Below are 25,097 nucleotides of genomic sequence, written 5' to 3'. Positions count from 1 at the left end.
AGCGTTGTAAATTCCTAACCCAAGTTTGCTTTGCAAACATGGTAGTCTGCTGATCCCAGCAGGCTACCATTCCTGTAATTTTTGCATTTCCTAATGGGTTGCAAAGTGCAACCTGCCTCAATAATGTTAATGAGATAGGCTGATTTGTGACATTTTAGGAGTCGCTGAATTAAACTATATGAACTTCATACATTACGAATAACGATTATCTGATTGTGATTCACAGAAAATCGCAATTAGGTAATCACTATCTCTAATTATGATACATCTGACACTAAGGCCCTCATTACAACCCTGGCGGTCGGTGTTAAAGCGGCGGTACCACCGCCAACAGGCCGACGTTAAAAAAAATGGGATTACGACCACGGCGGAAACCGCCAACATAGACAGCCACTTTAACACTCCGACCGCCACGGCGGTAGCAACAAACACCGACAGGCGGAAGAGAATGTACCGCCCACCATATTATGAGAGGTCAATCCACCACCTTTTCCGGGGCGGTACCAATGACATCAAAAGCATGGGGGAAACAGTACACTGAAGGGGAACCACTCACCTTCCGACACTCCACGAAGAACAGGACACCATGGAGCCTGAATTGCAGGTCCTTCCCATGTTGGTGTATCTACTAATACACCAGGAAGTAGAAAGAGGGCGGTGGCAATGACGACGGTGAGTACTGCACCTAGCACACAGGGGAGGTAAAAGAGAGTTACACACACACATGGCACGCAACACCCCCCCACCCTCACCCACAAAACCATACACACTAACACATCCAACAACATGACATAAACACCCCGTCACCCCCTGGAAGAAGGCAATGACAAAAAGGAAATTAGTTTAACCAGTGATATTTTGGAACATTCAGATATAGCAATCGAATAAAAATAAATCAGTATATACAAATATTTACATTATGTACAGAAGGCCGTACACTGTCCCTTGTAAATGTCCGTGGACCAGTGGTCCCAAAAATCAAGGGGCGAAGGCCACACAGGACACCTGCCTCAAAACGGAGAGAACACTGCAGGGGCATCAGGTCGAAAAAACACAGGCACCTCAGGAGGAAGGGGAGGGGGCACCTCAGCCGGAAGATGGTTCTACGCCATTGCTCCTTGAGGGGGCTACATGCCCACTGCTTGGTCCTTGGGAGTGCAAAGCCACAGTCTCTCAAGTGGGTGGTTTGCCCTCTGCTTGGTCCTGGGGAGTGCAAAGCCACAGTCTCTCAAGTGGGTGGTCTGCCCACTGCTTGGTCCTGGGGAGTGCAAAGGCACAGTCTCTCAAGTAGGTGGCTTCTCCACTGGTTCTGGAGGGGGCATTGTGCCCAGTGTGCGTCATCCTGCCAAGGATTGGGGGAGTGGATGCATCTCTCCACTGGTTCTGTAGGGGGCATTGTGCCCGGCGAGCTTTATCCTGCCAAGGACTGGGGGAGTGGATGCATCTCTCCACTGGTTCTGGAGGGGGCATTGTGCCCAGTGATGCTGCACCTGGGGTGTGGCAGTTCCCATTCCCTCACCTGGGTGTCTGAGCCACGACATGTGCATGGAACTGGTAGCATGATACTCCATGGAGGCAGAGCCACACTCCATTCTGCAGCGACTTAAGCTGCAAACTGCTAGTAGTGCCAGTGCTGGTGCCTCATGTGGTGGGTGCAGGGTCCAAGACGTCACCTGCAGCCTCAGACGGCTGCCCACTGGGGATATTGCTGATGTCCGATGTAGTGGCACTGGCTGGGCACGTGGCGGTGCAGATGGCTGTGCAGGTGGCGGTGTCTGCGGCAGAGATGCTGCCGGTGCTGCCAGTGGTTCAGGTGTCGGTAGTAGTGGAGGGAGACACCAGACCTTCTCCGGCAGCCTCGGACAGCTGATCACTGTGGAGGATGCTGGTGACTGTCATTGAGGCAGCGGCAGTGTAGGGGGTGGTGCAGATGGCGAGCCAGGTGGTGGTGCAGGTGGTGGTCATTGCTGCGGTGCTGACCGTGGTACAGGTTGCTGGCCTGTCTGGGGAAATGGTGGTCACCAGCCCCTCACCAGGAGTCTTCGTGCCCTGAGATGACTTGCCCTTGCTTTTGTGTCCCTTCCCCACCTTGGTAGTTGCTGCTGGGACCTTGTCACTGTCCTCTTTGGGTTTGGATGAGGCCTTCCTGGGTGGGTGGTGCAACTTTTCCCTGCATCATGCCGGCCCCTTCTTAACCTTGGCGTGGTGGAATCAGGGGGTCCTTACCATCTGTAGGTGGCACACTGGCAGCCCTGACGGGTGTCCCCTTCGATCCTCCCGGACCTGCAGGGACCACAGCGGATGACGATTTGGTGGCTGAGGTGCTGGCCTGGGATCTAGACATCCTGGCCCTAGGGGAAGGACGACGGGGGGAGGTATAGGGAAGAGGTCACCGTTAGCTAGGAAACTTTTTTTTGACACACTGGGATGGGAAGATGGAGGGGGTGTGGGAGTGGAGGAAGAGGTAGTGGTTGTAGGAGGTGTACGTCTGCTGAGTTTGGGTGAAGGTGCATGGGATGGAGGCTGTTGTGAGGTGGATGGCTGTTGAATGGGTGTGTGCCTGCGTTTGTGTACTTTGGGAGGAGGGGTCACAGACACACTGGGAGAGGACACAGGGGACGAGTGAATGGTTGAGGGGGTGGTGATTGCTCGTCAGGTGTGTGTTGTGATGGACGAGCTGCTGATGGAGGCAATGGCTGATGATATAGTGCATGCAGGTGTGAGTGAGATGATACTGGGAGGGAGGTGGAGGAAGAGGAGGAGGGGGACACAGTGGAGGCAGTGGATGTTGATATGTGTGCATGGGAATGGTGCTTATGTGAGTGCCTGTGTGATGATCTGTGGTGCTTATGTTTTCGTGAGCCACTTTTGTGTGTTGAGGGGTGTGCATGCTGGTCTCAAGCTCAAGGTGTGCTTGGGATAGGCTGAGGTAGAGGGGATTGGGTCGGGGTAGTGGAAGTTGGAGGGGGAGGCTGGACACAGGGACAATGGCTGCCATCAGTGCTGAGGCCAGAGCCTGAAATGCTCTCTGTTGGGCCGCCACGCCAGAATGAATGCCCTCCAGGTATGCATTTGTTTGTTGCAAATGCCTCTCGACACCCTGGATGGCATTCAGAATGGTTGACTGCCCAACAGTGAGTAGCTTCCTCACTGAGGGCAGCAGGGGTGACTGGGGCAGGGCCTGAGGTGCCTGGGGCGAAGGAGATGCCCTCCCTCCTGGGTGAGCGGGCACAGGAAACACGCTGAGGGGCTGCTGGGAGGGCGGTGCTGGTGGGCTGGTGGTGACTGTACCTGTTGTTGGGGTGGGCACAGAGGTGTCCACCACCGCCAGGGAGCTTCCATCAGAGGAGGAGTCGCTGTCACTGGTATCCCCTCCTGTCCCCTTCGTGGTGCTCCCCTCGCCCTCCGTCCCACTGGTGGCTTCCCCCTCTGTGGATTCACCCTCATGGGCCATGTGGGATGCAGCTTCCTCCATCGCCGGTGCCTCTGCTCCTCCACCAGATAATGCTAATGCACACAAGGACAGGGTGACAAAACAAGAAGGGGGGGATAGACAGAGGACACACATGGTCAATGCCAGCAACACCCCTACCGTTGGCATACACAACACACACTGAGCTGCCGTATGCACTATGCCATGCCCATCCACTCACTAAGGTAGTCACCAGCCCATGGGGTACAATGCCTAATGCCAGCACCTGCACACCTGACACCTACAGGAGCCTGCACAGTAGTAGTTGTCCACTTCTACCATTGGGGTAGTGTGTGCTTCAGAGCCTGCAAACAAGGGACCTACCCTGGCATAATCGCCCCCCTGGCCTAGGGGCACCCACAGCCCACATACCTAAGCCATCTAGTTCCTAAAGCTTGCAAAGGCAGCTTTCTGAAACTGTACTCACCCCCTTGTGGCTGCCGTGATGCCCTCAAGCGCCCATCCAACTCCGGTTTGGCCACCGCCAGGATGCGGAATATCAGGGGGGTCATGGTGCGAAGGGCACCCCTTCCACGTTGGGAGGCAAGCTCCAGCTGGGCGTCCACCCTCTTCTAGGTCCAGCGGCACAGGTCCTCCCATCTCTTGCAGCAGTGGATGCTCCGCCTGTGATAGACTCCCAGGGTTCGCACCTCCTAGGCGATGGCACGCCAAATACCCTTCTTCTGGTGGGCGCTGACCTAGAGGGTAAAGATACCGGAAAATGTAATTACTCACCCGGCCAGACCGTCATACTAATTGCCCACCAGTTCCCACCCATGCCCTGACACTCATACACTGACCACCTCTCATGCAGCAGTCAGGCCAGGGCGCCTTAGCACATCCCAACATGTTGCTTACATTCACATCACTCCAAACAGGCATTGCCCACGCATCATGCTCACAGTGTACTCACCTGTTTGTCTGGAGGACCGTAATGTAGCGTGTAGTGGGGGAGGGCCCCATCCACCAGTTTCTCCAACTCCTCCTCAGTGAAGGCAGGGGCCCTTTCCCCAGACACTCGAGCCATTGTCTCTTCCAGACACAGGTCACAGCAGCACTTGCAGTGTAGGTCCTCTCCTGTTGATGGTCAGGTGTCAAGTGAGTGAATGGGTAGAAAATGGCGGTGACGTCCGCGGCTGTGCGTACCGTCACGGCCGGCGTACATCGCCATTGGCTCCTGGAACCCATAGGGCCCAATGATAACCAATGCGGAGTTGTGCGGCGGTCTTCGACCGCCTACCACAACACTGCACAACGCCAGCACAGTTACCTCATTTCCCCTTGTCCCTCCTTACAGGTCAGGCAGCCGTCATTTCAGGGGGGCACATGGCATGGCACCTAACTGTGTCACTGCACATATAGGCACATATAATGATTCTCAATTTCACACACTGCTTCTGTAACATTAATTCAGACACAGTTGTGCTATCTATGTGGTAAATGACCCTCTGCTCACCGTTCTCCTCCATAGGCTACAACTGCTGAGGCAGATGATGAGATGGTGGCATCATCTGGTGTACAGACCCCTGGTTGACCTGTCGACAATGGAGGACAGACACATTATAATCACATACAGACTTGATCGTGCCACAATCCAAGAACTGTGTGCACAATTGGAGCCAGACCTGATTTCAGCAATCCGCCAGCCCACAGGTATCCCCCCTCTAGTGCAGGTCCTGTCAGTGCTCCATTTCCTGGCAGGTGGCTCCTTCCAAACTACCGTGGCCATGGCATCAGGGATGTCTCAGCCAATGTTCTCAAACGTGTTGAGCAGGGTGTTGTCTGCCCTGCTGAAATATCTGCGCAGCTACATCGTGTTCCCCCAGGTGGAGTATTTGGCCACAGTGAAAGCTGACTTCTATGCCCTGGGACATATCCCCAACATCATTGGTGCCACTGATGGTACACATGTGGCATTTGTTCCCCCCGCAGAAATGAACAGGTGTACAGGAATAGAAAAAGCTATCATTCAATGAATGTGCAAATGGAGTGTTTGGCAGACCAGTACATCTCCCATGTAAATGGTAAATATCCTGGCTCTGTGCATGACGCCTATATTTTGCGAAATAGCAGCATCCCTTATGTGATGGGCCAACTCCAGAGGCACCGGGTGTGGCTAATAGGTGAGCCCAAGGTCCCTACATAGTATGAGTAGGTGTCTGGGTATGGGGTTGTCCCTAAGGGTTAGTGTGTGTCTTACAGTTGTCCCTCGATATTTTCAGGTGACTCTGGTTACCCCAACCTCTCATAGCTACTGACCACAGTGAGGAGTCCCAGGACAAGGGCAGAGGAACAATGAGGCACATGGGCGAACTAGGAGGATTATGGAGAGGATATTCGGCCTTCTGAAAGCCAGATTCCGGTGCCTCCATCTGACAGGTGGCTCCCTGTACTACTCACCCGAGAAGGTGTGCCAGATCATCGTGGCATGCTGTATGTTGCACAATCTGGCATTGAGATGCCAGGTGCCTTTTCTGCTGGAGGATGAGCCCGGTGATGGTCTTGTGGCAGCGGTGGACCCTGTGGACAGTGAGGAGAGGAGGCAGATGAAGAAGATGTGGTGAAGAGAACAAACATTATCCTGCAGAACTTCCAGTGGCATACAGGTAACAGACTGTAACCCCTCTTCACATTTCAGTATACTTTAGGACATTGTACATGGCAGCCTCTAACCCTCTGTCTATGGACACTGACTGTTCCCTCTAGGTTTCCTTTTTTCAGATCTATGTACCCCATTCTGGCTTCTGCTATGTGTACTGCTGCCCAACAGCTGTCATACATTGGTATGAGTAAATGAACATACACCTTGCAATGCTTTCCTAATGTTGTACTAATACATTTGTGAATCATTAGACTAACTCCAGATTGGTATTTGTTTCAAGGATGTTTATGTGCTAATAAGTATAGGGGTATGTTCAAGGGGCTGAGGTGATGGTGGAGGAAGGTCCATGGTAGGGTCCAGTCTCATGGCATCACAGGTGCATTGTCCAAGGGGGCATAGGAAGGGGAGCAATGGCAGTTCAAGGTGGACAGGGTAACAAAGTGGTACAGAAGGGTGACAATCAGGAGGGTCCTATTTCCTGGCGGGGGTCTTGGCAATGTTCTCTGTCTTCTGCCTGGATCGCAGGGACTGTATGCAGGGTGGTTCTCCTTCTGCAGGGGGTGGGGTGCTGGTGACCTGTTGGTCCTGTGGCAGGGCCTCCTGTCCACTAGAGCCGGCAGAGGTGGAAGGCTGTTCTCGGTTTGGCAAGTGTCAGGGGCTGTTTGTTGTGCCACTGCCTCCCTCATGGTCTTGCCCATATCAGCCAGCACCCCTGATATGGTGACCAGGATGGTGTAACTTTTTTGAGGTCATCCCTGATCCCCATGTACTGTCCCTCCTGCAGCCGCTGGGTCTCCTGAAACTTGGCCAGTACCGTGCCCATGATCTCCTGGGAATGGTGGTATGCTCCCATGATGTTTGAGAGTGCCTCGTGGAGGGTCGGTTCCCTGGGCCTGTCGTCCCCCTGTCATTAGCAGTCCTCCCAGCTTCCCTGTTGTCCTGTGCCTCTGTCCCCTGAACCGTGTGCCCACTGCCACTGAACCAACTGTGGTGGTGTTTCCTGAGGGGGGAGTCTCTGTGGTGGTTTGGGACTGTGGCGGGGTAACGGACTGGCCAGAGGTCCCAGATGGGCCAGGTTGGTCATCGTGATCCAGGCGTGCAGAGCTGCTGTCATCACTGTGGGCATCTTCTGGGGGGGGAAAGGATGTAGCTGGTACCTCCTGTCTGGTGACCTTGGGTAGGGGTCCTGTTGGGATTCAATTGCATTGTTATTGTATCTGTGTGTGCCAACCTGTGCAATGGGTGTGTTTCCCTTATAGAATTATGCTTTTCCTTTCGCCTTGGCCTTGTGTGATTGCTGATTGTGTGGGCTGGGTGAGTCTCTCTAATGGGCATGTTGTGGTGATGGGTGTCCATGCAGGGCTGTGATGGGTGTCCATGCATTGCTGTGGCATGCAGGGCTTGGTATTGGGATGTGTGGGTTGTGATGGTGGGGTGGATGTAAGGTGATGGAGTGATGGGAGTGAGGGTGCGGGTGGGGGTATGTTATGCATGCAGGTAGGGTGGGGGGATGAAGTAGTTAAGATTTGACTTACCAGAGTTCAGTCCTCCTGCTACTCCTGCCAGGCCCTCAGGATGCATGATAGCCAAGACCTGCTCCTCCCATGTTGTTAGTTGTGGGGGAGGAGGAGGGGGCCCACCAACACTCCTCTGTACTGCTATCTGGTGTCTTGATACCACGGAACGCACCTTCCCCCATAGGTCGTTCCACCTCTTCGTGATGTCATCCCTGGTCCTCGGGTGCTGTCCCACTGCATTGACCCTGTTGACAACTCTCCGCCATAGCTCCACCTTCCTTGCAATGGACGTCTGCTGCACCTATGATCCGAATAGCTGCGGCTCTACCCGGATAATTTCCTCCACCATGACCTTAACTCCTCCTCAGAAAACCTGGGGTGTTTTTGGGGTGCCATGGCTGTGGTGTGAGTGATATGTGTGAGGATGTGTGAGGTGATGTGTGGGGTGATGTGTTGGGGTGTATACTGTGATGTGCGTGGAAGGTGTATGGGTGATGGTGTCCTGTGCCTCTATTTGAGTGGGTGCTCCTTGCTTGTCTCTCTGTGCTTGGTCTCTTTTTTTTGGTTGTAAGGGGTTGTGGGTAATGTGGGGGTGTGTTTTATATTGGATTGGGTGTGTGGGTGTGGTGTGTGTATGTGTTCCAGGTGTGTGTATTTTGAATTGTCCAAGGTGGTGTAGTTTTGTAAGTGTGTGTGTATTTTGAGCTATTGCCAATGGTTTACCGTGATTGAAAGACTGCTGCGTTGATTCGTGGGTCGTGATACTGTAGGCGTATTCCTGTTGGCGTGACGGTGTGGGTTTTGCTATCGCCAGTTTCTCACTGCCCTTTGGTCTGGCGGACTTATGTGGGTGTCTGTATTGTGGCTGTATTCTCTGTGTGGGTCATAATACCTATAGCGGAATACCGCTGCGGTCACGGTATGTTGGCAGCCGTTGGCACAGCAGTAAGTGGGATTTACCGCCAGGGTTGTAATGAGGGCCTAGGAGTCGTACTGTTGCTGTGGACATGGTCTTTCTCCGCAAGGACCAACATAAGCTAACGAAGAGTGTCAAGAACTTGGAAGATGCCACTCAAGAAATGAGTTCTGCTGCAGACGTACACAGCTATTGGATTAAATGGAGAGAATGAAGTTTCTAGAATCTATAGCATAAGGTTCAGAGGGACACAACTATAGAAACAATATCAGAATTGTAGACCTGCCTGAGGGCATTGAGAAGTCTGACATGGCCTCTTTCCTAGAGAAATGAATACATGAGCTAGTGCAGCCAACTGGACTCTCAAAGTTTTTTTGCATTTCACAGGGCACATAGAGTACGATCCAGTATGGACCGGTGATGGCTAGACTGCTGCACTACCAACATAGGGACATAATCCTTCAGACAGCTAGGATAAATGGGTCTTCAAAATAGAAAATATGTGCACATCTTCCCTGACTGCACGGCCCCTATGAAACTTAAGTGGGCCTCATTCATGGAAGTCAAGAAAGCCATTAGTAATTTAGGTATATGGTATATGCCCCTGTTCCTTGTTAGGATGAAGATAATAATAGATGGAATCTAAATAGTTTTCACCCAGTACTCTGAAGCCTGGGATTTGGTCAAGACATCAAAAGGCGGCAAGGATGGCAGCACATGGCAACGACCATACGATAGTGCAGGAAGCAGTGCAGTTTGCAAACTGAACTCAGGACTGCAAAATGTCCCAGGCAGCAAAAAGCAGAAGCTCAGAGAATTTTGTTGGTCAGAATTGTACAAGGCAAGGAGGCTGCTGCCAGTCCACAGTTATCATAAAGATGGCTATATTTGGACAACTGAGAGAGCGAGGGCAATGACCTGCTGATTCTCACACTGCAATCTGCTGATGACCTGTAATCCACCGTAGACCAGGCTGGATGAATGAAAATAGCCCTGTCACAGCACATCAAACTGTACCAATTAGTATCCTTGGGTAATAGACAAACATGGGATAAAGTAACTTGGGACCAATACATTACACATCCTGTTACATTAAACATGAGTGGGGGCACTGGTGGCCCAGTGGGGTGAGTAACAAGAAGGGATTAAAAACAAATCCTTGCACCCCCTACCAGGTGATGAGGCAATATGATGGAGTAGCCTTTACAGTGTTGTGGTTAGAGATGTTTGGACGGAGCACTGCTGTGCTTCAGTCCGGGGAAATGGAGGTTGGTGTTAACTGTTTGTGATTCCGATAATTCAACTTTAACATTCAAGCTTCTTGGTATGAGTGTGTGGAGCCAAATACATGGGAAAAATTACTCTATTGTGGGACAGAGTAGGGGCAAAGATATGCTCAGGCAACCTGACTGAAATGCTTACAATGAATGAATACATATTTCTTGCATAGAGTGTGAGTGGAATGGTTTCTGCTTCCAAGCAGTCACTCTCCAGTTCATGACTTGCATGCCCAACTTGATTGTATGTTGGGATGGGGGCACATAGCTCCAGCTGCCCACTGGGTGGAGTACCTGGGGAGGACCCTGACAAAGCACAGCTCGCTGATACTTGAAGTCCAGTAGGGGAATAAAATCTTACCAATTCCCACGTGGAGTCTCAAGGGAAAGCCCTGGAAGCCCTGCATTCAAAGTTTCTCTTCACAAGACAATCATTATTCTCCAAAGACAACTAAGTGACAGCTGCAAGCTATTTTGTTGAATATTAACAGACACTTCCTTGACGTAGTTGTGGGAAAATAAGAGTCATTGACTGGGATGTTGAATAGATTGGATGAGTCCTGTGGAAGTCACAAAAAACATTTGAGGATCCAAATACGAAGCAGTTATTGGTAATGTTGCAAGAAGAGTATCCTTCTGTGGTGCCTTGACTATAAGGGGCACTTGGCCCGCCTAAAAGCAGAAGGCGATAGATCAATGAACGTTTTTGTGTGTTTTTCCAGGTTGCTCTCACAATGCTCTGCAATCACACAAATTCATGACACCTAGGGTGGACACTGAGAGATCAAGTTAATATCAACCAAACTTTCAGAAAGTATTACAGTATGCTGTATGAGACTAATTCAGAGAACTCTGCCCTATATGTTGAAAAATATTTGGCAAGAGCGACACTCACAAGGGTTATAGAGGAAGCTGCAGCAACTATGCAAAATACCATTGCTAAGGAGATCAAACAAGCCTTCTTGCTGACAGGAAGACTCCTGACACAGAAGGCTTGCCTGCTGAATTCTACTGCACGTGTTATGAGATCCTTGCACTACAGCTAACCAAGTTGTATACGGTGGCATGGGAGTTGGGCAAACTTCCTGACCCAAAGAATGTGGCATTGATAATCCCAATTCCTGGACTACAAAGGTAATTAGCCAAACAATCATTCTTTCAATCTTTGTTTAGGCTGAATCTTTATTCTAAAAGTTTGTGCAAGTTGTTGGCTCTGAGGCTACATTCGTACAAGCGATTGCTAATCCAGAGGACCCAGAATGGCTTCATACCCCCAAGAAATATATCTATTAATATCCGATGCCTTTTCAGAATCATGTACCAAACACCAGGGGATGATCACCCCAGCACTTTACTTCTGGTGATTGATTTAGAAAAGGCATTTGAATACCTTAGCTAGGAATTTCTATTCAGGGTCAGGAGCATTGGCATGGGTGAAAATTGGTTTAGATGAAATAGGCTTCGAAATCATAATCCTATGGCCAGGGTCAAAACAGCTGTAACGATTGCTCTTTGTATCCAATTTATCAGAGTACTAGGCAGGACTGCCCACCGTCGCCCTAGAACCCCTTGCTGACATTCTGCAGAAGAAAAAAAAGATAGCGATGCAAGATGGGCCACATGTTTTGCCATTATATTCTGGTGACCTTCTCATAGTTTTTAAGGACGAAAATTAGAGGTTGTAACCCACAGTCGATCGACTAGAGAGGTTTGGACAATTGGCTGGTTTTCAGATTAAGTGGTCAAAAACATGCATTTTTCCTATGGCTCAGAATAGTAACTTAAGCCTCCTCCCCAGCCCGGGTACATGTAATTGAATATGACACACAGACAGAGCTCTGTAACAGATGTCTCTATTCTTCCACATACTATCACTCTCTCCACGCATTATAGCATAACTTTTTATAACCACACCTTAACACCTCCCATCTTATTACGAAATTCCTGTCCAGAGTCATGCCAGGACCGCTAGGGCCCTAGCACGCGTGACTTCAAAGACACAACATCTCCCCCGTGTTAACTAAAATGCATTAGCAACATATTTCCTCACAGAGCCGTTGTGGCCCTCACACTGGTCTGCCAGATTGGGTAGTATGAGGTAGTTGAGAGTACTGCCATCATGCATCATGCATAGGCTCAGGGATATGAACTGGATATTCAGGGTGGGTCACCTCACTTGTGATTTCAGGAGCTGATGAACATTGAGGTAGCTGTTTAAAGTGTGACAAGTCCAGTGTGATGGAGTTTATGGGACAATGCACTCTCACCATGTGCCCTTTGCAAGTCATGACCCTCAAAGGGTTGACAGCAAACAGAGGGGGTCATTACGACCCTGGCGGAACAAGTCCGCCAGGGCCGTGGGACGCGGTGGCACCGCCGACAGGCCGGCGGTGCCCCGCGGGGCATTCTGACCGCGGCGGCTCAGCCGCGGTCAGAGAAGGGAAACCGGCGGTCTCCCGCCGGTTTCCCGCTGCCCCAAAGGAATCCTCCAAGCCGGCGCAGCATGCTGCGCCGGCATGGGGATTCCGACTCCCCCTCCCGCCATCCAGTTCCTCCCGCCGGGAACCGGATGGCGGGAGGGGGAGTCGCGGGGCCTATGGCATGGGCACGGCAGGGGCCCCCGTAAGAGGGCCCCTAAAAGTATTTCAGTGTCTGCAACTGCACCCGTCGCACCTTCCCACTCCGCCGGATCTATTACGAGCCGGCGTCATCGTGGGAAGGGAGTTTTACCCTGGGCTGGCGGGCGGTCTTGTGAAGACCGCCCGCCAGCCCAGGGGAAAACTCGGAATACCCTCCGCGGTCTTACGACCGCGGAGCGGTATTTCGGAGGGGGGAAGCCTGGCGGGCGGCCTCCGCCGCCCGCCAGGCTCGGAATGAGGGCCAGAGTGTCTATTTTACACTTCCATTTCTTTATGACCAGCACTAAGTCCCCTTTCTCAAATACTTTTCTGGGCATGTTGGTGCTGATTGGAATATGTTTTCATTTTGCACTTTTGGGAAGTGTCTGTGGCATAAACCTTATTGGCATTCACTGATCGGTTCCATGTCCATTGTGGTAGTTTGGTTCAGATGACTCTCCCAAATAGCAAGGTGGCGAGGCTCTACCTAGTTGTGGAGTAAACAGTTGATCAAAAGGCACAAAGAGCTGGGCACAGGGCTTGATTTAGAATGATTCTTTCCATAGAATTATCGTCTTGCAGGTTTCCATAAATCATTCAACATTACTAATGGCTTGGGACCAGGGAGGTGCACTTTTTTGGTGCTTAACATTGAGTTGATCAAGGAACTGCTTGAATTCTTTGCTATTGAAAGGCGGGCCATGGACAAATTTGTGGATAGCGGGGATTTCCCAGGCTACAAAGATGTCATCAAGCCTCTCAAAGACTTTATCATGGGTTGTCGATAATAACTCCCCTACCAAATGATTCCCAGGAGATGATGTCCATTTTCTAGAGGCCCAAAGAAATTAACAACAATTCTCTCCCAGGCAAGCGCAGGAAGGTCATACAACGTCACTGGGTGCTGCATCACCTTGGGGATAAACAATTACAAAGATGGCGTGCTTTTAGCTCTCTTTCTACTTGTTCTTTTAGGGGAGGGAACCACACTTGGGCCCAGATTCTCAAATGTTTAGCATCAGGTTAGCATTACTTTTGTAACGCTAAACCGATGCTCAACTTTTTAGGGGATTCACAAACCAACGCAAATTGGTATTTATGTTGGTTTGTGTGGCAAAGTAATGCAAAGCAGTGTGAAACGCTGCCTTGCACTACTTTGCATTGAGAGGGTATTACATGGGTGGTACATGGGTGTACCCATGCTACCATCCATGCTTTTTGGCACTAAACCCTATTCTGAATCATCAGAAAAAAGGGTTTAGCACCAAACATTAAAGCTGCTGAAAAGCAGATGTTAAACGGAGAAATGTTTTTATTTCTCCCTGCCTTTCCTACTTTACATGTGCGCTGCACTGTACAGCATGAATACAAAGTAGAAAAGGCATTTCCACTTGTCTAGGCATAGTATTTTGTACAGGAAGGGTATTGTTTCTGTAAAAAACCTATGCTAGACTCAGACACACACCCTAGCACTATGGCGCTAAGGTGTGTGTGTGGCACACTGCAGCTGAAATCAGTGGGAGAGGGGAGGAGAGTGTAATTTCAATGTGAATATGGTGCTCTCCTGCTCTCTCCTTGTCAAGCAGCGCAGTGCAGCATTTTTGGCTGCTGCACTGCGTTGCGTGACATCTTTCAGAATCTGGGCCTTGGTCTCTTAGGGCTCTTTTGGTGGCTACAATGCTATGATGTCCTTTATGGACTAGCTCAGTTGATTGCTGCCTCAGGCTCTCAGGTATGCCAATTCTTAAGCCCCTCAGTATAATACCTTTTGAGTGATACACAGCTCATCCTGAACATTTTTGGATTTTTGTAATTCTACATCATCAGCAAGAGGTCAAACACTAGTCTTTCACGATTTCGTTGCAATTAGGTCTTTGAGGATGATCACGTCTTTTTCTGCTTTGGTACCAACACAACATGTTCAATGGATAGAGCTGTTGGTGTGCTGGATTTCACAATGAATTTGAGATATTCTTCAGCCACCATGGATGTCAAACTGTAGCGATATAGCAGCACTGGTGAAAAGTCATCTGCAGGGTTTTTGTCTTTCCCTGGTTTATGTACAGTCACTTAGTCACACCCTCAACTCCTCATGCATGGGAGCATCTTAGTTTTTGGGTTTTCAAAGACAGTGAGCAGTACCTGGTGGTCGGGGATGATAGTGAAACGTTTCCCATATAGAAACACATAAAAATGCTTGCAGGCCCACACTACAGCCAGACTCTCCTTCTCCGGCTAACAATAGGCACGTTCTGTCACAGACAGACTTCTACTGGCATAGGCCACAATGTGTCTCTGGACATTGGGATGACCATTGTGTTGAGCAAGGTTTACCGCCAAGCCCACCAGGCTCGCATCCACTGTGATCTCAGCATGTAACTTGGGGTCAAAATAGACCATTTCAGTTGCATTTTCAATTGCATGTTTTATTTCTTTGAAACTGTGATCACATTCAGGAGACCACTGAAATGAGACATTCTGTTTTGTTTAGTCACTCAGTGGGACACTTCCTGCAGCAAAGTCACAAATATACCTTGATCAATAACTGGCCATACCTAAGAAGGATCGTAGCATGGTTACATCTCGTGGGGTCAGGTAGATGACAGTGCTTGCACCTTATTCGGGTCAGGCGCCATTCCCCCATCAGAAAATATGTGCCCTAAGAATTTAAGTTTGGTTTTGTGAAACTCACACTTTGCTACATTCTGAGTGAGACTTGAATCAGCAAGTAATTGAAACACTTTCATAAGAGCCTTGTCGTGCTGCTTTTGTGTTGTCCCAAATACCAGGATGTCATCACTGTAATTGAAAGCATTCATAACAGGTTGAATAATTCGGCAAATAACATCCTTAAAGGCCTTCGCAGCTGAAGATACTCCGCAGTCTTTTGTTTCTGAACAAACCAACATAAGTCCAAAAAGTAGTAATGTACCTACAGATCTCTTCCAGCTCGAGTTGATGATGTCCTTTGTTCAGGTCAAAATGGGAGAAGATTTGAGCTCCAATCAGCTGTATGATCATGTCAGCTACGTGAGGACCAGGATGTCTTTCTATATTGATTGCTTTATTGGCCTGGCGCAAATAAGGGAACCTAGGTACATAGCCTTCTTATTAGTCATAATTCTGGCCAACTGACAAACCGCCATATGTTGGGTAGCTATATTGCTCCCTCCGACTGACAGGTGGCTGTGAGATATCAGCAAATGGGCCAAGTCTGAAAGTCTTACCTTTCATGCAAAGGAAAGAAGAGGCCTTGATATTTTAGGCGGTCATTACAACATTGCGATAAAAGCCGCTTACCGCCGTGCACAAGACCGCCAACACACCGCCGCGGCAGTGGAAATCCGCCACAGCTATTATGACCCACAGAACGGAATCCGCCAAAATTCAGACATCCACACAAGTCCGCCACACCAAAGGTCAGTGATAAACTGGCGAAAACAAAACCTCCACCGTCATGCCAACAGAAATACGCCCACACTATCACGACACACGAATCCACGCGGCGGTCTTTCAACCGCAGTATTCTATTGGCGGTACACACCGCCGCGCTCAAAATACACACACTCTTACAAAACACAACACCATCACCCACATAACTTCTATGCACCTCACACTACACACCACTACATATCAGCACACTTATCACCATACACATCACCTACACCACTCCATGGCACGGCAAAGACACCCCAGGTTCTCAGAGGAGAAGCTCAGGATCATGGTGGAGGAAATCGTCCGGGTAGAGCCACAGCTATTTGGTTCACAGGGGCAGCACACCTCCATTGCAAGGAAGATGGAGCTATGGCGCAGAATAGTGGAACGGGTCAACGCAGTGGGACAGCACCCAAGAAATCGGGAGGACATCAGGAAGAGGTGGAACGACCTACGGGGGAAGGTGCGTTCCGTGGTCTCAAGACACCACCTGGCGGTTCAGAGGACTGGCGGCGGATCCCCCCCCCTCCTCCCCCACAACTAACAACATGGGAGGAGCAGGTCTTGGCGATTCTGCATCATGATGGCCTCGCAGGAGTAGGTGGAGGAATGGACTCTGGTAAGTCAAATCTTAACTATTACATCCCCCACCCTACCTGCATGCCAGCACATACCCCCACCCTCACCCTCACCCCCATCACTCTAACTCCTCACAAATGTCCCAACATCACAAACCACACATCCTAACACCAAGCCCTGCATGCAACAACAAAGCATGGACACCCATCACTAAAGCATGCCCACTGCACATACCCATACACCCCCCTAAACCATCATCACACAAGGTCCCACACAGGAATGCAAGCACTGGGGTACACGGTCACCCACCTATTGCACACCATGGCACACACAGATGTAATAAACATCCTTTTATACCCCTGCAGGATCCCTACCCAACGTCACCACACAAGAGGGTCCACACATGTCCACACCACCAACAGAAGAGGCCTACAGTGATGACAGCAGCTCTGTCCAACTGGATCTAGATGACCAGCCCGGCCCGTCGGGGACCTCTGGACAGTCGGTTCCCCTCACCAATTCACAGGCCACCACAGACCTTCACCCATCTGGAAACACCAGCACAGCACCCACCCAGCGGGCCCATACCTCCGTCCCCAGGACACGTCAATCAGCAGTGTGTCCACCACTACAGGGAACCCAGGCTAACCCACCACCCCAACAACAACAGGGACCTGGGGGAAGTGGTAGTGGGCACACGGTCCAGGGGACGGAGGCCCAGGAACACAGGGGAACTGGGAGGGCTGCTGTGTGACGGGGGCGAACAGGCCCAGGCAACCCACTCTCCACAAGGCCCTCTCCAACATCATGGGAGCCTACCACCACTCCCAGGAGACGATGGCAACGGTACTGGCCAAGTTTCAGGAGACCCAGAGCCTGCAGGAGGAACAGTATTCGGGCTTCCGCGAGGAACTCAGAGCCATCAATTCCTCCCTGGGCACCATCGTAGGGGTGCTGAAGGAAGTACTCAACACCAGGAGGGACACTGTGGCAGTACAAGGGGCCCCAGACACTAGCATGGACGATGAACTGCCCACCACCTCAGCCGGCGCTAGTGGACAGGAGGCACCGCCACAGGACCACCACACCAGCACCCCACACCCTGCAGAGGGAGAACCACCTTGCAAACGGTCCCTGAGATCCAGGACAAAGACAGAGAATGATGCCAAGACCCCCACCAAGAAATGAGACCACCCTGAATGTCATCCTAGTGTCCCACTTTGTCACCCTGTCCATCCTCAAACTGCCCCAGCTCCACTTCCTATGCCCATTAGGGCAATGCACCTGTGAGACTAATAGACTGGACTCTGCCATGGACATTCCTCCGCCATCACCCCTCACCATTTTGCTACCCCCTCCAATATTGAGCACTTAAATAAACACCCTTAAAGCACAAAACACTCTGGAGTCAGTCTGTGATTTCGGAATAGTGTATTAGCAATTACTGAGGCAAAAAGCTCTTTCATTTGTAATGTGAACATACCTATGTCACACAGCTGTAGTCCATGAGGAATCAAAGCAGATGTCACACATTGGGACCCACATCGTTAAATCGTAAGGGAAAGTGACAACTCAGTGACCATACACGGGGTGAAAACGACAGACAGTAGAGAGGTAGTAGTGTTTAAGTACATGTAGTAGGCAGGTTTGTATTCTTACCTGTGTTTCACTGGAAATATTGCTGGATCACTGAGTCCCTGTTGTCCATGTCTTCTTCTTCTGCTTCCTCATCTTCACTGTCCACAGGCTCCACAGCTGCAACAACACCGCCATCTGGACCATCCTCCTGCAGAAAAGGCACCTGTTGTCGCAAAGCCAAGTTGTGAAGCATACAGCAGGCCACGATGATCTGGCACACCTTCTTTGGTGAGTAGAATAGGGATCCACCTGTCATATGGAGGCACCTGAACCTGGTCTTCAGGAGACCGAACGTCCGCTCGATCACCCTCCTAATTCACCCATGGGCCTCATTGTAGCGTTCCTCTGCCCTTGTCCTGGGATTCCTCGCTAGGGTCAGTAGCCATGACAGGTTGGTGACACCAGAGTCAACTGCAAGTGGCGAGGGACAACTGTTAGACACACACTAACCTGGAGGGATATCCCTAGACCCAGACAACCATTTCCACTGTCTTGCTTCCAGGTGCTCACCTAATAGCCACACACGGTGCCTCTGGAGTTGACCCATCACATAAGCGATGCTGCTATTCCGCAGGATGTAGGCGTCATGCACTGAGCCAGGGAACTTGGCATTCACATGGGAGATGTGCTGGTCTGCCAAACATACCATCTGTACATTCATCAAATGATAACTCTTCTGGTTTCTGTACACCTGTTCACTCCTGTGGGGGGGGGACCAAAGCCACATGTGTCCCATCAATGGCACCTATGATGTTGGGGATATGTCCCAGGGCATAGAAATCTCCTTTCACTGTAGGCATATCCTCCACCTGAGGGAAAACGATGTAGCTCCGCATGTGTTTCAGCAGGGCAGGCAACACTCTGGACAACACGTTGGAAAACATAGGCTGGGACATCCCTGATGGTATGGCCACTGTTGTTTGAAATGACCCACTTGCAAGGAAATGGAGCACTGACAGCACCTGCACTTGAGGGGGGATTAATGTGGGATGGCGGATAGCTGACATCTGGTCTGGCTCCAACTGGGTACACAGTTCCTGGATTGTGGCACGGGCAAGCCTGTATGTGATGATCACATGTCTTTCCTCCATTGTCGACAGGTCCACCAACGGTCGGTACACCGGAGGATGCCGCCATCTCCTCACATGTCCCAGCGGACGGTGCCTATGAAGGACAACAGCGAGCACAGAGTCAAACAACTCAGAGGTACGTACCCACAGTTTACACAGAACACCAATCATAATCTAAAAAGTGGCCTGTGTGTGTGTGTTGAGTCTAGGCCTAGATATGTGTGACGCAGTTAAAAATGAAGCCATGTGGGCCCCTGAAATGGCGGCTGTCTGACCTCTAAAGTGGGACAATGGGATGTGAGGTAACTGCGCTGGCGTTGTACACCGTCGCAGTAGGCGGTCGAAGACCTAGGGGCAATGCTGCATTGGTTAACATTGGACCCTATGGGTCCCAGGAGCCCATGACGATGTACGCCGGCGGTGAGAGTACGCACCGCCGCGGACGTGACTGCCATTTTCTAACTGTTCAATCACTCGATACCTGATCTTCGACAGGAGAGGACCTACACAGTGCTGCTGTGACCTTGGTCTGGAAGAGACAATGGTTCGAGTGTCTGGGGAAAGGGCCCCTGCCTTCACATCGGAGGAGTTGGAGAAACTCGTGGATGGGGTCCTCCCCCAGTACACACTACTCTACTGTCCTCCAGACAAACAGGTAAGTACACTGGAAGCATGCTGTATGGGCTATGCCTGTGTGGAGAGGTGTGGATGTAAGAAGGAAGGGGGGAGAGTGCGGCGTGCATGAAACAACGGTGAGTGCATGTGCCACATATCAAGGGTAGGGATGGGGGCCAATGACTGTGACGGTGCAGTTGGTAACAAGTTTCTCTTCCCCCTGTACAAATCATGTAGGTCAGCGCCCACCAGAAAAAATATATTTGGCGTGCCATCGCCAAGGACGTCCGGACCCTGGGGTTCTACCACAGACGGATCACCCACTGCCGGAAAAGATGGCAGGGCATTCGCCGCTGGAGCAAGAAGACGGCGGAGGCTCAGCTGGGGATGGCCTCCCAATGTGGGAGAGGTGCTGTTGCACCATGACCACCCTGATGTTCAGGATCCTGGCGGTGGCGTATCCGGAGTTGGATGGGCGCTTGAGGGCATCACAGCAGCCACAAGGGGGTGAGTACACTCTCATTCTGCTGATTTTGCACGCAGTGGAGGGGTCTGGGTGGGGGAGGTGGGCTGTGGGTTTCCCTAGGCCAGGGCGAGTTCCGTAGGCAAAGTCCCTCCGTAAGGCAGGCCATGTGGCACCCCACCGCACCTATGAAGAGTGCCAAGTACACCTAGTCATGCCCCTGTGCCATCCATGTGTACAGATGTAGTCCATAGCCTAGTAGGCCATTTCCCAGGAATTGAACAGTGGAGCCCAAGAGCGCAGCGTAGTGCAGGGGGCTTGTGTGTCTGTCATGTCCACCAACGGTAGCGGTAAAGCATGCACTCAACATGTCTTTCTTCTGTTGTCGTCCCCCTTTTTGTGGTATCCCTGTTCTTGTGTGCATTAGCATCATCAGGCGGAGTAGCAGTGGCAATGGAGCACGAGGGGGCTGTATCCCACATGGCCATGGAGGGCCACACTACGGAATCGGACTTCACTAGTGGGACGGAGGGCGAGGGGAGCTCCACGGCGGGGACAGGAGCTGAGACCAGTGACACGGACTCGTCCTCTGATGGGAGCTCCCTTGTGGTGGCGGCAACATCTGTGCCTCCCCCATCTACAGGTACAACCGCCACCCTCCTTCCAGCACCGCCCTCCCAGCAGCCCCTCAGCCTTTGCCCTGTGCCCGCTCACCCGGGAGGTTGGGCATCACCTTCGCCCCAGGCACTTCAGCCCCTGCCCCAGTCACCCCTGCTGCCCTCAGTGAGGAGGCCATTGACCTCCTCAGGTCCCTCACTGTTGGGCAGTCCACCATTTTGAATGCCATCCAGGGTGTAGAAAGGCAGTTGCAACAAACCAATGCGTTCCTGGAGGGCATTCATTCTAGTCAGGCGGCCCTTCAGCGAGCTTTTCAGACTCTGGCCTCAGCACTGATGGCAGCCATTGTCCCTGTGTCTGGCCTCCCCCCTCCAACTTCCTCCACCCAGACCCAATCCCCTGTACCCCAGCCTATCCCAAGCACACCTCTAGACCAGCATGCACACACGTCAACCCACAAGGGAAGCTCGGGCAAACATAAGCACCACACATCCCACAGGCACTCACGCAAGCATCAGACACATGCAGACACACCAACATCCACTGCCTCCACTGTGTCCCCCTCCTCCTCGTCTCCCTCCTCCCTCCCAGTCTCATCTACACTCACACCTGCATGCACTACCTCTACAGCCACTACTACCATCACCAGCACACCCACCACCACACCCCGCTCACGTGCAGTCACCACCCCCACTACTATTGACACGTCCCCTGTGTCCTCTCCCAGTGTGTCTGTGAAGCCCCCTCCCAAGATACACAAACACAGGCACATACCCACCCAACAGCCACCCACCTCACGACAGCCTCCAGCGCATGCACCTTCACCCAAAGTCAGCAAACGAACACCTCCTACAACCACAACCTCTTCCTCCACTCCCAAAACCCCTCCAGCTACTCGTCCCAGTGTCTCCAAAAAACATTTCCTGTCCAACCTTGACCTCTTTCCCACACCTCCCCCACCACGTCCGTCTCCTAGGTCCCGAACTAGCACCTCAGCCACAACATCTCCGGGACCAGTGGTGCCTGTAGTCACCGGAATCTGGAGTGCACCGGCCACCAGGGCAGCCAGTGTGGCACGGAGCCACAGCACAGACAGTCCCCCACCTGTGAAGCATCAGAAGTTGGCCAGTGCCCGGCGGGAGAGGGGGAGGACTCCAGCCACCAAAGCCGCTCCCAGGGGTCCCGGTGGGAGTGTGGAGTCAGCTGCGACACCTTCCAAGGTGGGGAAGGGCCACAAGAAACCAGGAAAGTCTGTGAAGAGCAGCATGGCGGAGGAGACCGCTATCATCCCCGCTGCCCAGGAGGCCACAGCCATCATCCCCGCTGCCCAGTAGGCCACAGCCGTCATCCCCGCTGACCAGGAGGCCACAGCCATCATCCCCGCTGGGCTAGAGAGGACCGCCAGCACAAGCCCCGCTGGGCTAGAGAGGACCGCCAGCACAAGCCCTGCTGGGCTAGAGAGGACCGCCAGCACAAGCCCCGCTGGGCTAGAGAGGACCGCCAGCACAAGCCCCGCTGGGCTAGAAAGGACCGCCAGCACAAGCCCCGCTGGGCCATGAAGGACCGGCAGCAGCTGAGTCACTGCAAAGGAGCCCGCCACTCCAAGCACCGCTGAACAGGGCACCGCCGTCTCAAGCACCGCTGAACAGGGCACCGCCGTCTCAAGCACCGCTGAACAGGGCACCGCCGTTTCAAGCACTGCTGAACAGGGCACCGCCGTCTCAAGCACCGCTGGCCCATGAGCACCAAGGGCACTGACGCTACTGAGTCCGTAACGGGCAGAATGAAGCACTCTGGGCACCATGCCCCCTCCAGAACCAGTGGAGAGCTACATACACTACCTCTGTCCTTGGCAGCATGAAGCACTCTAGGCACAATGCCCCCTCCAGAACCAGTGGAGAATGACATCCACTACCTCAGTCCTTGGCAGGATGAAGCACTCTGGGCACAATGCCCCCTCCAGAACCAGTGGAGAGATCCATCCACTACCTCTGTCCTTAGCAGGATGGAGCACTCTGGGCACAATGCCCCCTCCAGAACCAGTGGAGAATGACATCCACTACCTCAGTCCTTGGCAGGATGAAGCACTCTGGGCACAATGCCCCCTCCAGAACCAGTGGAGAGATCCATCCACTACCTCTGTCCTTAGCAGGATGCAGCACTCTGGGCACAATGCCCCCTCCAAAACCAGTGGAGAATGACATCCACTACCTCAGTCCTTGGCAGGATGAAGCACTCTGGGCACAATGCCCCCTCCAGAACCAGTGGAGAGATCCATCCACTACCTCTGTCCTTAGCAGGATGAAGCACTCTGGGCACAATGCCCCCTCCCGAACCAGTGGAGACTGTTATCCACCTGAGAGACTGTGGCTTTGCACTCCCCAGGTTAGAACAGTGGGCAACCCACCCACTGTAGAGACTTGAGAGACTGTGGCTTTACACTCCCCAGGATTGAACAGAGGGCAACCCACCCACTGTAGAGACTTGAGAGACTGTGGCTTTGCACTCCCCAGGATTGAACAGTGGGCAACCCACCCACTGCAGAGACTTGAGAGACTGTGGCTTTACACTCCCCATGATTGAACAGTTGGCAACCCACCCACTGTAGAGACTTGAGAGACTGTGGCTTTGCACTCCCCAGGATTGAACAGTGGGCAACCCACTCACTGCAGAGACTTGAGAGACTGTGGCTTTACACTCCCCAGGATTGAACAGTGGGGAACCCACCCACTGTAGAGACTTGAGAGACTGTGGCTTTGCACTCCCCAGGATTGAACAGTGGGCAACCCACCCACTGTATAGACTTGAGAGACTGTGGCTTTGCACTCCTCAGGATTGAACAGTGGGCATGTGGCCCTCTCGTGGATTTTGCGTCGTTCACTCAACTGGCTGAGGTGCCCCCCCTTTCCCTCCCCCTGAGGTGCCTGTTTTCTTGCTCTCTGATGCCCCTTTAGTGTTCTCTCTGTCATGGTCGGGGATCTTATGTGGGCCTCGCCCATACCGTGTGGGCCCAGTGTTCCACTGACTTAATTGGAGCACTACCTGGACAACTATGCTTGGTGTATATTTTGTTAATGGTGTATGTTGGAAATGGCCCTTCTGCAGGGTTATCCCCAGACTTTTTGCCTTCCTCCTTCTCTTTTTCTGACCTCATTTTTGCTGGTTTCTAGACTCTGCACACTTTACCACTGCTAACCAGTGCTAAAGTGCATATGCTCTCTCCCTTTAAACATGGTAACATTGGATCATACCCAATTGGACTATTTAATTTACCTATAAGTCCCTAGTAATGTGCGCAGTATGTGCCTAGGGCCTGTAGATTAAATGCTACTAGTGGGCCTGCAGCACTGGTTGTGCCACCCACTTAAGTAGCCCCTTAACCTGGTCTCAGGCCTGCCATTGCAAGGCCTGTGTGTGCAGTTTCACTGTCACCTCGACTTGCCATTTAAAAGTACTTGCCAAGCCTAAACCTCCCCTTTCTCCACATATAAGTCACCTCTAATATGTGCCCTAGGTAACCCCTAGAGCAAGGTGCTGTGTGGGTGAAAGGCAGGACATGTACCTGTGTAGTTTACATGTCCTGGTAGTGTAAAACTCCTAAATTCGTTTTTACACTACTGTGAGGCCTGCTCCCTTCATAGCCTAACATTGGGGCTGCCCTCAGACTGTATTGAAGTGGTAGCTGCTGATCTGAAAGGAGTAGGAAGGCCATATTTAGTATGGCCAGAATGGTAATACCGAATCCTGCTGACTGGTGAAGTTGGATTTGATGTTACTATTCTAGAAATGCCACTTTTAGAAAGTGAGCATTTCTTTGCACTTCAATCTTTCTGTGCCTTACAATCCAGGTCTGGCTGGGCTTAGTTGACAGCTCCTTGTGCATTCACTCAGACACACCCCAGACACAGGGTACTCAGCCTCACTTGCATACATCTGCATTTTGAATGGGTATTCCTGGGCTGGGAGAGTGGAGGGCCTGCTCTCACACAAAGGACTGCCACACCCCCTACTGGGACTCTGGCAGACAGGATTGAACTGAAAGGGGACCTGGTGCACTTCTTAGCCACTTTTTGAAGCGTCCCCCACTTCAAAGGCACATTTGGGTATAAAACAGGGCCTCTGCCCTACCTCATCAGACACTTGCTGGAGAAGAAACCTGAACCAGCCTGCATCCTGCCAAGAAGAACTGCCTGGCTGCTCAAAGGACTCACCTGTCTGCTTTCTACACAGGACTGCTGCCTTGCTGTTGGCCTGCTGCCTTGCTGAACTCTTGTCTG

Source organism: Pleurodeles waltl, chromosome 7 (genome assembly GCF_031143425.1).
Source record: "Pleurodeles waltl isolate 20211129_DDA chromosome 7, aPleWal1.hap1.20221129, whole genome shotgun sequence".
NCBI lineage: Eukaryota > Metazoa > Chordata > Amphibia > Caudata > Salamandridae > Pleurodeles > Pleurodeles waltl.
Note: the sequence above shows the minus strand (reverse complement) of the source record.